The sequence below is a fragment of the Leptonychotes weddellii genome, chromosome 6 (genome assembly GCF_054177405.1).
Source record: "Leptonychotes weddellii isolate Sample4059 chromosome 6, ASM5417740v2, whole genome shotgun sequence".
Classification (NCBI taxonomy): domain Eukaryota; kingdom Metazoa; phylum Chordata; class Mammalia; order Carnivora; family Phocidae; genus Leptonychotes; species Leptonychotes weddellii.
Window position 1 is genome coordinate 17,437,935 of NC_138374.1, and position 13,014 is coordinate 17,450,948.

The 13,014-nt window shown below is 40.0% G+C and overlaps 2 protein-coding genes across 8 annotated transcripts in view; one reads left to right on the forward strand and one right to left on the reverse strand.

Moving 5' to 3' along the window:
* Positions 1 to 5,171, reverse strand: part of SHOC2 (SHOC2 leucine rich repeat scaffold protein) — a 94,651-nt gene extending 89,480 nt beyond the window's left edge. Inside the window, exon 1 of one of the 2 annotated variants that reach the window (XM_006735768.3) lies at positions 5,033 to 5,171. The gene's annotated coding sequence lies outside the window, so the exon portion shown is untranslated. Of the gene's footprint in view, positions 1 to 4,319; positions 4,445 to 5,032 lie in introns of those variants that run through there. The other variant, XM_081823559.1, reaches the window with a different exon arrangement.
* Positions 4,711 to 13,014, forward strand: part of BBIP1 (BBSome interacting protein 1) — a 22,235-nt gene continuing 13,931 nt past the window's right edge. For 2 of the 6 annotated variants that reach the window (XR_014146200.1, XM_031030664.2), the window contains exons 1-2: positions 4,711 to 4,886; positions 5,829 to 5,925. The gene's annotated coding sequence lies outside the window, so the exon portion shown is untranslated. Of the gene's footprint in view, positions 4,931 to 5,058; positions 5,186 to 5,828; positions 5,926 to 13,014 lie in introns of those variants that run through there. The other 4 variants (XM_081823566.1, XM_031030665.2, XM_081823567.1 and 1 more) reach the window with 4 other exon arrangements.

Consider the following 13,014-nt stretch of genomic DNA (forward strand, 5'->3'; position numbering starts at 1 on the left):
AGGTCAATGACATTATGAATATGAAATTAGAGTAAGAAATATTTACAGAACAAAATTTTAAAGTTAACAACTATTTACAAAACTGTGACAGTCTTGAAAGCAGGAAGGAGTTTTGTACAACACAAAACTGGAAACTGAGAAAGTGCAAATTTAACTGATAATATCTAGAATTTAGAGTTAATCTCATCATTGTCAGAACAAGTAATTTCTACTTTACCTCCAAGACATTAGAAAAACCAAAAGAAAAAAAGATTTCTCTTTATCAACTGTGAAATTACTTAATTAAAATTGTAGAATTTACAAATAGTATTTGAGGGCAAATAAAGTGCTTAAATTTTAAGTGTTCACAGTGCTATAAACATTAGAAGATAGACAAGCCAAAATACTTCATCAAAGTCTTTCAGGTTCATTTCACAGAGGGACCAATTTTATCCACTTTTAAGGTCTCCTTTAATGTTTTAGCTTCAAGCAGTATGTTCATTCATTCTTTCTGATAAAAGAACCCTTACCTTTTACAACATGCACCACTTTTTGCAATCAGTTCTGATCTTCAGAGAAGTTGGAATGAGATATATAGTGTGAAATCTAATTAGTTCTTTTAAATCTTGATAATGGGAATTTCATACTTTCTCAGAAAGCACATATGTTACCAACATCTCAAAAGCTAAAGAGCCCCTTGTAATTAGAATATTCTTTTTATGTATTACAATTTTGATTTGCAGAATTAAAGATGCTGTACTAAAAAGATGGGAACCAGGGGAAAGTACCAAGGAATGAGCATTAGTTTACCTAAAAAATAATGCAATTACGTATTTTAGAACATAAATCAGTTTTTCCAACTTATCCTTGTTTCTTTCAACCTTCACTGACTGCAATTACATTTCAGAACACTCTATATAAAGTTCAAGCATTCCATAGGTCACCTTGTGACTTAAAAATTTTTCAGATTTTAAAAGTCAGTGTAAACAGAGCTAGGAAAATGCAAAATTTTAACTAGTATATTGTCAGAGAGAAAATATTTTCAGAAAGATTTATATGGCCTAAATTTGATGTGGTATAACTAGCAGACAAAACAAAATTCAGAACACAGGGATAGCAACTTTTTTATAATTCAGCCTATGCAAGATTTAGCCTTAAATTATAATATGCCAATACATAATATAAAATGCATGAAGTCTAACAATAAGCAAAAAAGCAACCGATTTAATATCTGCAGTACTCATTTCTCACGTACCACGTGAAAGTACTTAATATATCACTCTGCTGCTAAATTACAGCTAATTTCTATCTAATTTATGCACAACAAAATATTTACCAATTCCCTACTAGTCTTATTAGGAAAGTGTTTATTCTATATCTAAATTTCCTCTCCTCCCTGAACTGATATTTTATAAACTAATTCAAGAACACTTCCACCAAGGTCAAAACATAAACCTCAGAACTCACTGAAGGATTTACGGGGTCATTCTGTTTGGTTTTACTGTGTTTTGTTGGGGGGGGAGGGGTGCTGCTCTTGTTTGGTTTTTTCATTATAAGCATAGATTTTGTTTTCATACATGAATGATACGTAAATGATACATAATATAGTAAACTGAATTCTAAAGATATATTCTTTCAACCTCCAAAAAATACTCATCCTTATATCTGCACACACAAATTAAAGTTTATTTTTAATCAAAAACACAAGTTTATTTTTGTATTTAAATATCTCACTAGAAAAAAATCTAAAAATTAAATTGTTTAAAGAACACAAGTCTTACAGAAATATTAAATTACACACAACAGATATTGATAATCCAGCATTTCAAAACAAATAGGACTGCCTGGATAACAAAGAAATTCAATATTATTTACCTTTCCCCCACATGGGTAAGGCAAGTCAAAAAATATACCAGCAGAGGGGCGCCCAGCTGGCTCAGTCAGAAGAGCATGCAACTCTTGATCTTGGGGTTGTGAGTTCAAGCCCCATGCTGGGTGTAGAAATTATTTTTAAAAAATAAATTTAAAAAAAATACACATACACACCCCCCAGCAGCTTATTCAGAAGGCATCTTTGGGAGTATTCCACATAGAATTCTAGTTTATGTCTCACTGAACATGGGACAAGGCCTGTCCCAAGTCACTGAAGAAATAGTAATACTTAAAAAGCACAATTCCAGCAATATAACACTAGAATTTATCATTTTGGTGTTCCTTTTGTTTCAAACTTCTAACTAGTTTGTAAATCACAAGTTGTTTTTTTTTTACAAGTCTGGCTACAATTATCAAAACATAGCTCTCATCAACTTTCTGAATATGGTAGTTTAAAAACTTTTTAAAAATCTAGCTGCAAGCTATTAATAGATCTCTTAATATCACTCTTTTATCCGTAACAACTTTTAACAAAACACTTGAAAACTGTATTAACAATGAGAGATCAATAAGCAAATGCCAACCTGAGAGTAAATGTAGTTGTTTCTTCAAAAACTAAACAAACACCCTAAGAAAAAGTAGTAATCTTACAAATAGGCTAGGTCCACCCCTCAAAACTGGCATTTCAAGGATATAGTTTTACGTTAGCTTTATATTTAAGCCATTTGAAAGTTACAAACCTTAAAGCCTTTACTTATCTAAGATTTTTCAAATGTATATTCATAATTAAATAAAAGCTTCAGTGTACCTTATGTCCAAATAAGTATTTAAAAAGATTTATCATATTCAATCTAAATTCCATAGGTAGAGAATGGTGTTTTATATATATATAGAATTTCTAAAAATACTTGTCACTGTCACACAGAAGGTCTTCAACACTTGATAAATTCAAACTATACATGTATGAATGTTACAAATTGTACCCAACAGCTAAGTTTCTTCAAATACATATTAACAGTTATAAGAGGTATGGCATGGAAGGACCAGGGTAGAAATTAGTACAGTAATAAACCGAGGTCTTTAAAATAAGGTAATTTTTCAGTGTTAATGCTACATTTAAATACAAAAATACTTGGTTACACAAGTATACCCTAGGATTCTGAAGAACAAAAAATAAGTTTTAGATACAGTAATCCCTCTCAGTAGATACTAGAAGCTGACATTCATGAAGTGTACAAAGTTGCACAGGTGAAAGCTACAGACTGTTGGTAGTTATGATGGAAGCAAATACTATACAGTTACACATCTACAACCCAATTTTGCTTCAGCATCCCCAGAGACTTAAAAAACATTTCTTTGGGTAGGTTGCAAAACATTGCTTCCTCTTTTATTCTCATCACCCCCATTAAGATACAAAGCTACAGACAAGAAAATCAAATCACCAACTGTAAGGACTGAAAGCTTAAAAACACACAAAAAAACATCTTTTTTCCAACTCCCGAATCGGTATTCATTCCACCTGTTTGTAAATCCGTACTAACATAATAACACAAAACCTCTGCTGATCTAAAAACGGGGGGGAGGGGGCACTTAAGGGTTTGAAGTCATGCTGCTTCTACCTAGGCTTGGGGCGGGGGAGGGGGATGGTACAAAACAATGGATACTGAGGGGCTGGGGGAAAATCGTTTGGTCCTGAAGCCTCCAGCGTTAAGACCTGGGGGGGGGGGGGGGGCGGCGCAGAAGAGGAGGGGAGGAGGGGAGGAGATAGAGTACTTTTCCTCTATTCCTAAAAGCTACCGCGGAAAGAAGCTGCCACCAAGCAAGTCCAACAGGGCGGTCTTGGATGCCTACAACTCGCCTCACCAGGCAACATACCCAAAGCCAACTCGCCACTCTTCACCGAAAGGACAGAAGAAGGGGAGAGAGTGGTGGGCTTTGGGGAACGGGCGAGGAAATACCCCACCCCGCCACCACTAGCACTGCGCCAAGGCCCCCGCCGATTTACACGCCTCCCGGACGCCCACGGGGCGCGCCGCAGCCTGAGCCAGGTGCCCCCGGGGGCAGAGCCGAGCAGGGCCGTCCGCCCGGCGCCCCCGGCCCGCGCCCTCGCGCGGGCTCGCCCTCGCCCGGGCGCTGCCCCGGCCGCCCGCCCGCCGCCACCGCAGGCCCGGCCCCGGCCGCTGTCAGAGCCGGCCGGCTCACTCTCGGCGCCCGGCTGCGGGACCCGCACGAGAGCCGGCTCCGAGGGCCCAGCCCTCCCTGCGACAGCACCCAGGAAAGCGGCGGCGGCGGCGGCGCCTCCCAGGGCCCCAGCCCCTCGGGCCTCGCCCCGGCCCCGCCGGCTCTAGCCCCCCAGGGCGCGCGGGGCCTCCCCCTATCGACAGCCAGCGGGACCGCCCGACGGGTAGGAAGGAAGGCAGGAAGAACCGACTAACAACCACCCTCCCGCCTCAGCGGCCCCGGGTTACCGTCAGGAGCCCCAACTCCGCCATCCTCCTCGCTCGCCCTCCTTCCTCCTCCTCCTTAGAAGCGACGCTGCCCAACCGCCGCCCCCCGCCCGCCCCTCCCCCACTCGCCCCGCCCCGCCCCGCCCGCCCCTCCACACACTCTGGCTCCTACCGCCCCGCCCCACCCCTCCGGCGCAGGCCCGTCACTCGCTGGGGAAGAAAAACAGGCGGAGCCAAGCATACCGACGCTGCCCAATCAGAGTGAGGCACTGGCGCCAACGACGCTGTCCAATCAGAGTGAGACATTGGCGCCAGCTTCCCTCGCTCCGCCCTTTTCCTTTCCTCAGCTGCTCTACGCCCTTTCTCCTGCCCACTGGGTGCCGCTGGCAAGCGGAGCCACAGAGTAAGCCTCCAGCAGGGTAGAGTGACAAACTAGCAATCGGAAGTTACTGTTGAAGCTAAGGCAGCCATAACTGATAATGGCAGGGAGTTTCCTGGCCTCCCGTCTCCAGTGTGACGTAGTTTTCCCTTCGCCCAAATCTCACCGTTGCCTTGGGCAACAGTCGAGCCGTCTGGGAAGATAAATCTGTAAGTAGGCCCGAAAAAGGACCAAAGGTGACCAGACATCCCAGGTTAGACAACTTAATTCATATTCAGAACTACCTGCCCAGGATGGGGGAGAGGAAGAAGCAGGTTTCCTGGCCCTTATTTTGCTGGGACGTCTGGTCACTTACCTAGGTGGACAAGAGGTTAGGGTTCCGAAAATCCCTGTCCTGCCCGGAAGTTGCATTTGGCACTTCTGAATGGGGTCATGGCGGAAGGGTGGGAATAGCCAGAGCCCCCGGCACCCCAGGGAATGCCCATTCCAGCTGGAGCCGCAAAGTGAGGTGAGGGTCCGTCCGTTCTGTCCCGTGAGGCAGCCCCCAGCTAGACGGCCCGCAGGAGACGGAGAGCCGAGGAGGTGAGCGGGGCTCGCAGCCGCTTCCGCTGAAAGAAGGTTTTCTTTCCGGGCTGGCCTGCCCGCCCTACCCCCGCCCTTCTGAGGTTCCCTGTGGGGCGAGGCCGCTCCATCGGCCCCTCGCGCCCAGCTGCAGCCAGCCGGGTCCGAAGGGGGCTTAGGCGCGCGCCGCAGGGCGGAGCTCCTCACTCCCGCAACATGGAGCTCCTGACCGCGCCCCTTAAGTTCCTATTAAGTGCTTTCACCCCGATCTCTGAAGGACGGAGAATTCTGGAGCTTGTGGAAATCGTTTTCCGTTACCACCTAGAAAGGAGGAAGGTGGTCCGCCACCGTCTTGGCAACACCTCTGAGTCTTATTTTCCCGCCTCCGGTCTTAACATTAGGAATGTTCTTTTGTTTCTCCTCCTTTGGGGGCTTAAAAGCAATGACTGCATTTCTGGGTGAAGCTATACCGTCCTTATCCTCCACGCCTACATTTTATTAAACAACTTAATGTTTGTGAATATTCTTAAAAATACCGTAATACTTTTATATGGTTTTTTTTTCAAGAGTTCTCATATTATCTCATGTAGTTTCTTCTGTAGGCTTGAGTCAAGAACTGTAAGTCATCTTGGTAATACTGGGTTGGATGCCTAACGTTGCCGGGAAAAAGACCAGGAGAACTTTCAGGTAAACTGAAATTGTATTTACCCAGCCAGTCAACAAAGGTGCAAACCTGCCTTCTTTACTTAATTTCTTTCTGTTTCCATACTACTCATGCTTGAGCCAAAATGAACTATTCTTGTTTCTTCCAAGATTAATCACTGAAGCACTAACCTTTTGTGACTCTGTTTCCATGTCCTAGTTATCCTTGCAGATGTATTTCCAGATTCTCTGCAACAGGAAGTAATTTACTCTGTCCTTACCTAGCACTTTTTTTTTTTTTTTTTAAGATTTTTATTTATTTATTTGACACACAGAGAGAAAGCACAAGTAGGCAGAGAGGCAGGCAGAGAGAGAGGCAGAAGCAGGCTCTCCACTGAGCAGGGAGCCCGATGCGGGACTCGATCCCGGGACTCCAGGATCATGACCTGAGCCGAAGGCAGTCGCTTAACCAACTGAGCCACCCAGGCGCCCTTACCTAGCACTTTTTGTACTTCTTTTATGACAACCACTATTTTATATAACAGCTGCTTAAGTTCTTAGCTTTACTGCTATGTTTACATCTTAATAGAATGGTTTGTCTTCATCTCCCTATCATGTTATCCTGCACATATGATTTTGGTAAATACTTACTAAAAGATTGAATATATTTGGTGTTTCCCGGGTGCCTAAGACATTGCCAGCTTCAGTTGATTAAATTCAGTGTAGTTCTTGTTACTCAACCTCTTCTTAGATTGCCCCTCTCAAGTCTTTCCAACATGATTTCTTCACTCAATTAAAAAAAAAATCATACATATAAAATGTCGAAAGACTATAATAAACATTCATATACCCTTCACGTAGATCCAACAGTTAACATTTTGCCATATTTATTTTCATCCTTTCTCATGCTTTTTTCATTGTCATTAAACTATTTGGAAATAGGTTAGACACTTGTTGTTAAGCAGACACCTCTAAAATTTCCAAAACGTATTCCCTAAGAATTATAAAGTTCTCCTGAAAAACAAACTATCATTATGACAACTAAGGAAATTAATAATTCTGTGATGTTTAAAATCTACTCTTGTATGTATATTCTTTCTTTTGACCCAAGAATATCTTTTATAACTTTTCCCCTGCTCCTCCAACAAAATTCAGGATCCGGTCAATGTTTAGGTATTGTATTTGGGTGTTAAAACTCTTTAGCCTTAATCTAGAACAATTTCCCTATCGTTTTTTTTCCCCCTGTGACATTGTCATTTTAAAGAGTTCAGGCCAGAGGTGTTCTTGAATGTTCCCTTTTTTCTTATTTCTTATAAGTCAGAAGTTGATCTAGAGGCTTAATTAAATTCCATGTACAGTATTTTGCAAGAATACTTCACAGTATTCATACTTCACCAATAATGATTAAGCCTTCGCAAATATAACTATATCTACCATTGTCCTGAGTTGCTAGTTAAATCCATCCCACTTCTCTGCACACACACCCTTGGTATCCTACAAGGAAGAGTTAGCATTTAATCCTCCTGTCTGTGGAGAGCAAGTGCTAGTGTCCTGGACTGTCTCCCTGTAGTGAAGTGTGGCTGCTGCTTCACCAACACTTGGAGCTGATGTGATGCAATCTGCAGCAGTGTAGTGATGTCAGCACAGTTTCATGAGTGTCAAGTCCTGGCACCCTGAGGACTGTTGATGAAAGATGTGTGGGCCCTGCAATTCAAAGACAGATGAATCTTGATGTTATCAAAGCAGATACCAAGGCAACTGCTGGCCATCTGGTATTTTGTGTGAGTAGGATGTGTCATTTTCTATTAACTTAATAGTAGTGTCTGCTGGTGAAGTATACCAGAACCAGTGGCATCATCCAGATTCATCCAAGAACAGTCCCTGTTCTTAGGCCTAGGCACAGTTCAGAAGCTAGACACCGCACATTTTATTCACATGAGTCTAAATTAATTAGCCAAATTGAACATGTTGCAACATTTTTCTACTAGCAGATGCCAGATAGCAAAACAGAATAGAACTACTATAGTTTCCAACCACATGACATATGATGTTAATTTGGCATCTCCAGATGAATATTATCAGTCCAGATTAAGTTCTGCTAGCATGTGGGCAGCCACGTGAGTGAGAATGAACATTACTACTTTATGTCTGCTGAAAAACACTTTCTTTTTGGGCCCCCTCTTTCACCTTTTCTTCATGTTAGTTTACATTCAGAAATCTAATATGTGTTTGAAAATTCATCTATCAAAAGTCTTGAATAAAACAAAATATTTCATATTTTTCCTACCATTCCTGCCACCCCCATCCATAACCTGTAATAGGCAGACTGAATTTACTTAAAAGGATCTAAATTCGTAAATAGTCACCAAAAAATATCCTCTACTGTCCTTTACATAAACAGATTGCTTCTGTGCCTCCCTCAGTTCTCAAAGATTGTATTTTTGTTTAATACCTATTAATGATAAAATAGGGCATTTGGCATATAATGTGTTATAGTGGTTCTGTATTCTACTGAAGTTGTGAAGTCAAGTGCCTGTAGCAATGGGGATGATAAGGGAAAGAGAACAATAGGCAGTAGAGGGGACTAGAGAACTCCCCGTGTTCATCTAAATGGGACATTACTTCCCAGCTGTAGCCGAATTTTGCCATGCAGGAATATGGGCCCAGTGTTGCTAGTTTTGTCAAGAGGACCTGAAATTTGGACTTTATATGAAGTCTTCTAATTTTAAAACATTGGTTCAAATATTTTTTAAACATTTAGCAAGCCAGCAAAACATTTAACTGGATAGGACCAAGGGCCACCAGTTTATGACCTGTGTTTCTTATGTGAAAACAGGATTGATACTAAGACTAGAATCTGAAAATACTTTAGAAATGTTTTTTGCCATATTTCAGGTGCATTTATTTTTCTAGGTTAGGCAACAGCCACTTGTCACCTCCATCAAAAATTCAGGATAGATTCTAATGTACACTAAGCTTCCATTCCCTCAATTACAATTTTAAAGGTTTTTACTCTTTACCACCAGCTTAAAAACTTGTCCACATTTTCTCAGCCTTGACTTATATTGTGAAATAGATTTGCTTTATCATATTTTCTTAATAATATATTTAAGAAGGGTGCCTGGGTGGCACAGTTAGTTAAGCATCTGACTCTAGGTTCAGCTGGAGTTGTGAGATTGAGCCCCTACATCAGTCTCCACACTCATGGAGGAGTCTGCTTAAGATTCTTCTCCTGGGGCACCTGGGTGGCTCAGTGGGTTAAGCGTCTACCTTCGGTTCAGGTCATGATCCCGGGGTCCTGGGATCGAGCCCCGTGTCGGGCTCCCTGCTCAGCGGGAAGCCTGCTTCTCCCTCTCCCACTCCCCCTGCTTGTGTTCCCTCTCTCACTGTGTCTCTCTCTGTCAAATAAATAAAATCTTAAAAAAAAAAAAAAAAATGACCTATAAGGCAAAGGGGATGGGTGGAGAATTCTAAGTGTTCCTGCTTGCCTATAAGGTTTTCTCCACTCTGTTTTAATAATTAGCCTCTATAACTTTAATACATATCAATAAACTTATTTTTTCTAAGAATCTGATTTTATGACAATATTGTAATGGTTTATCTTTAAGAAGCATTGATACCCATTGATTTCTTACCAGGTGGTAGGGACTGACAATGAATTATGAATTATGTCATTTAATACACTGTTTAAAGTCAATGCCATTATAAGCTTTATTTTACTGATGAAACTAAGGCTTAGAAAATTAATTTGTTTAAATAACCTGATTCCAGATCCTTCTCTCACCCACTACATGTGTACACTCATCTCTTTTTACCACCTACCCTACCACCATCTGCCATCTTTCCATATGCTTCTTAGGTGATCATATCTACTTCTATAGCTTATTACTACTGTACCATTGACTCTCTGGGCGTCCAGTCCTTTTTGCCTTCCTGTTGAACTTCCATACCCAGTGTATCTTTACCCAGTGATCTGTATGTACCCTCCCCTCCTTAACCTGTACCACCTCTGTGTTCTCAACTTCAATTAGTAGCTGCATTAGCCACTCAAAAATGTTAGCTTGAAATCTCAGTCTTATCCTTGATCATTTCTTTATCACCCAGAGGTTGTGGGGGATGAGGGGGAATAATGGAGGATATTTGAATCTCAACTTCTTATATCCTTGAGTATCTTTTGTATCTTCTCCTCTTGATGCTTGTTATCACTGCTTTTGCTCATGCTCTCATCATCTTACCTAAATAATTATAGCTTCCTTACTGATCTCCTTGCCTCTAGTATCTCCTGTTTTTCCTTTTTGTCTAGAATGTGTTTCCAAAAACCTAATCACATGTCATATATCCACTCAGAGCCATCCAGTTAGCTCCCTTCTATCTATAGGATATAAAGCCCAAACTCTGAGGCGTGGCATTTGAGGCTGAGTATGAACTGGCCTCCACCTTGTCAGTCCCACCACCGTACATATATTGTATGTACCCTGTACTCTCTAGCCATTTGCCTAGATATTTTTCTTTTAATGACTCTGAGCATATTGTTCACTTTGTCTAGAACACTGTCCCCTTGCTACACAGCTACTTCTCTGCATAGTAAACCCCCATTCATCCTTGTGGGACTAACTAAGTATCACATTTAGTAGTTCTTCAAAGACTAGCCACTGTCACCTATCCTAAACCAACCAAGTTACTTGTGGTTTTGGTTTCTTAAGGCACAGTACACATGCTTTTATTAAAGTAGGTTGTATTCACTTATAATTATTTATTTACGTGTGTCTCTCCCTCCCCTATCCACCTCCCCCAAGTTCCCCAAAGAGAACCGGTTCTTATCCACTGTATCTCCTTCATTTAGTTGTGGCTAGCACTTATAGACATTTGGTATGTTTGTTGAAAGAAAAAATGTGTTTGGAAAGCAACATATGATCCCAAATTCCTCTTATATTAATGTTTATTTTCCATTCTGAAAGAATTAATGCCCTTGTCCTGAAAAGAGCATCCTTTCTACTCCAGTCTTTACTGTCCAGTATTTACTTTTAAAACTCTGTCCTTATTAACAGATATATAGCCACTAACTTCATTTTTCGTCTTCAGTAATTATTTTATCAATGTGTATATAAATTGTTTTGATTCATTTTTTACTAATAATTGTAATAACTCAATCCAGAATATTTTTGGTTTTCATTTAAATTCATAAACATTTTTGGGGTGCCTGGGTGGCTCAGTCAGTTGAGTGTCTGACTCCTGATCTCAGCTCAGGTCTTGATCTCAGGGTCATGAGTTCAGGCCCCATGTTGGCTCCACAGTGGGTGTGGAGCCTACTTTTAAAAAATAAATAAATAGTAAATAAATTTATAAACATTTTTGTAGAGAAATATGGTAGGAAAATCAACCATTAAAATATGTGTAAGCATGAAAATATATTACAATAAAGTTAAGTGGAATGGTAATAGAGGTCTAAGGAGAAAAAGATATAAAATTTCTGACTTAAAGAGTTCTTCATTCTTTTTATTAATGGATGATAATAGCTGTCAAATTTCTATATTCATATTATATTGGATAGGTTTTTAAAAGACTGATGTAACAGTATTTTTAAATATGCTGGAAATTATAACTACTTGAACTTAAAGATAAATTCATATGTCAATTTAGAAATGTTTAAAGGGGTACTTAGTTTTTCTATCTAGTTTTTAAAAGTCTCTGCGGGTGTTATGTAAGCATAAAATCTGAGGACCACTGACATATATTCTCAGGGTTCAGAAGTACACTTTAGTGTTCTTGTGCAGTCCCACACATAATTAAATCAGGTATCAAACTAAATCACCCCAGAAATTTTTAACTTGTCCAAGTTGTAAGATTAATTTATGTTATCAATATGGGTATGATTGATTTAAAGTAGTAATCCTTCCTAAAGTGTCTCTCAGCTCCCACTCCTACAGCTTAGTAAATCTTTCATGACAAAGATTTGGTTTCCCTCCAAGTTCTTCTGCATTAATTTTAGGCATCCAGCTCAGTGGCTCTGACAGTTTTGCTTACTTCGTCATGACTTTGAAATGTACTATCTATCAAAACCATTATCTCTGAGACAGATTACAAACTAAAGAAACTAAGGGGAAAGAGGAAGCAGATTATTTTCCAATTACCCGGACGAAGAGCCTCGAAAAATGATTGACATTGTATTCTCTAAGCATTAAAAGTCTGGGTTCTAGTAGTGTAAGAATTTTACTTCTGCAATTGAATATGTTTTCTCTTAAAATATACCTTGATAAATGTAACATTTTAAAATCTGACATAGTAGTCCATTGTATGGCTATTCCGTAATTTATTTAACCTTTGATATACTGCTGAACATTTTACTATTCAAAGCAATGCTTTAATGAGCATTCTTATTCTTAGTTCTTTGTACACTGGTGCATTGTTTTCTTTGGGGCTTATTACTAGGAGTAGAACATTTGGGTCAAAGAAAATGCATATTTTGCATTAGTATATAATACAAAATTATTATTAATGGATACTACAAAATATCCCTCTAAAAAATTTGTACCAAAAACCCCCACCCACCAACAGAAAATGCCCATTTCCCTATACCTTCTCTAACGCTGGATACTATCAGGCTTTTGACTTTTTTGCAAATTCAGAAAATATAACATGCACACCAAAATGACGTCACAGTGATTTTCACCTTTTTAATGAGTCCATGATTATTTTCCTCCTTAAACTACAATACCCCCCTCAGCACTCCTAAATTCCTTTAAACTATTTTATATTCTATAGACTTACTGCCTTACAAAATTCTATTATTTCTCTCCCCTTACTCTAGAGTGTTAAGCTTCAAAAGGTTTTGGGTTTTATCTGTTTTGTTCACTAATGAACAGTGCTTTGCACATGATAGACACATATTTTTAAGATTTTATTTTTAAGTAATCTACACCCAATGGACTCAAACTCATAACCCTGAGATCGGGAGTTGCGTGCTCTTCTGAGCCAGCCAGGCTCCCAGACACATTTATTGAACTGAATGACAAGGCACTTGTAAGATATACGAATTTCAGTCATGGTTGGTATGTTTATTCTTTGACCCGTATGTCCCTAATGTTGCATATATCTTACCTATCATAATAAGAAAGTACCCTTAGAAGCAACCAC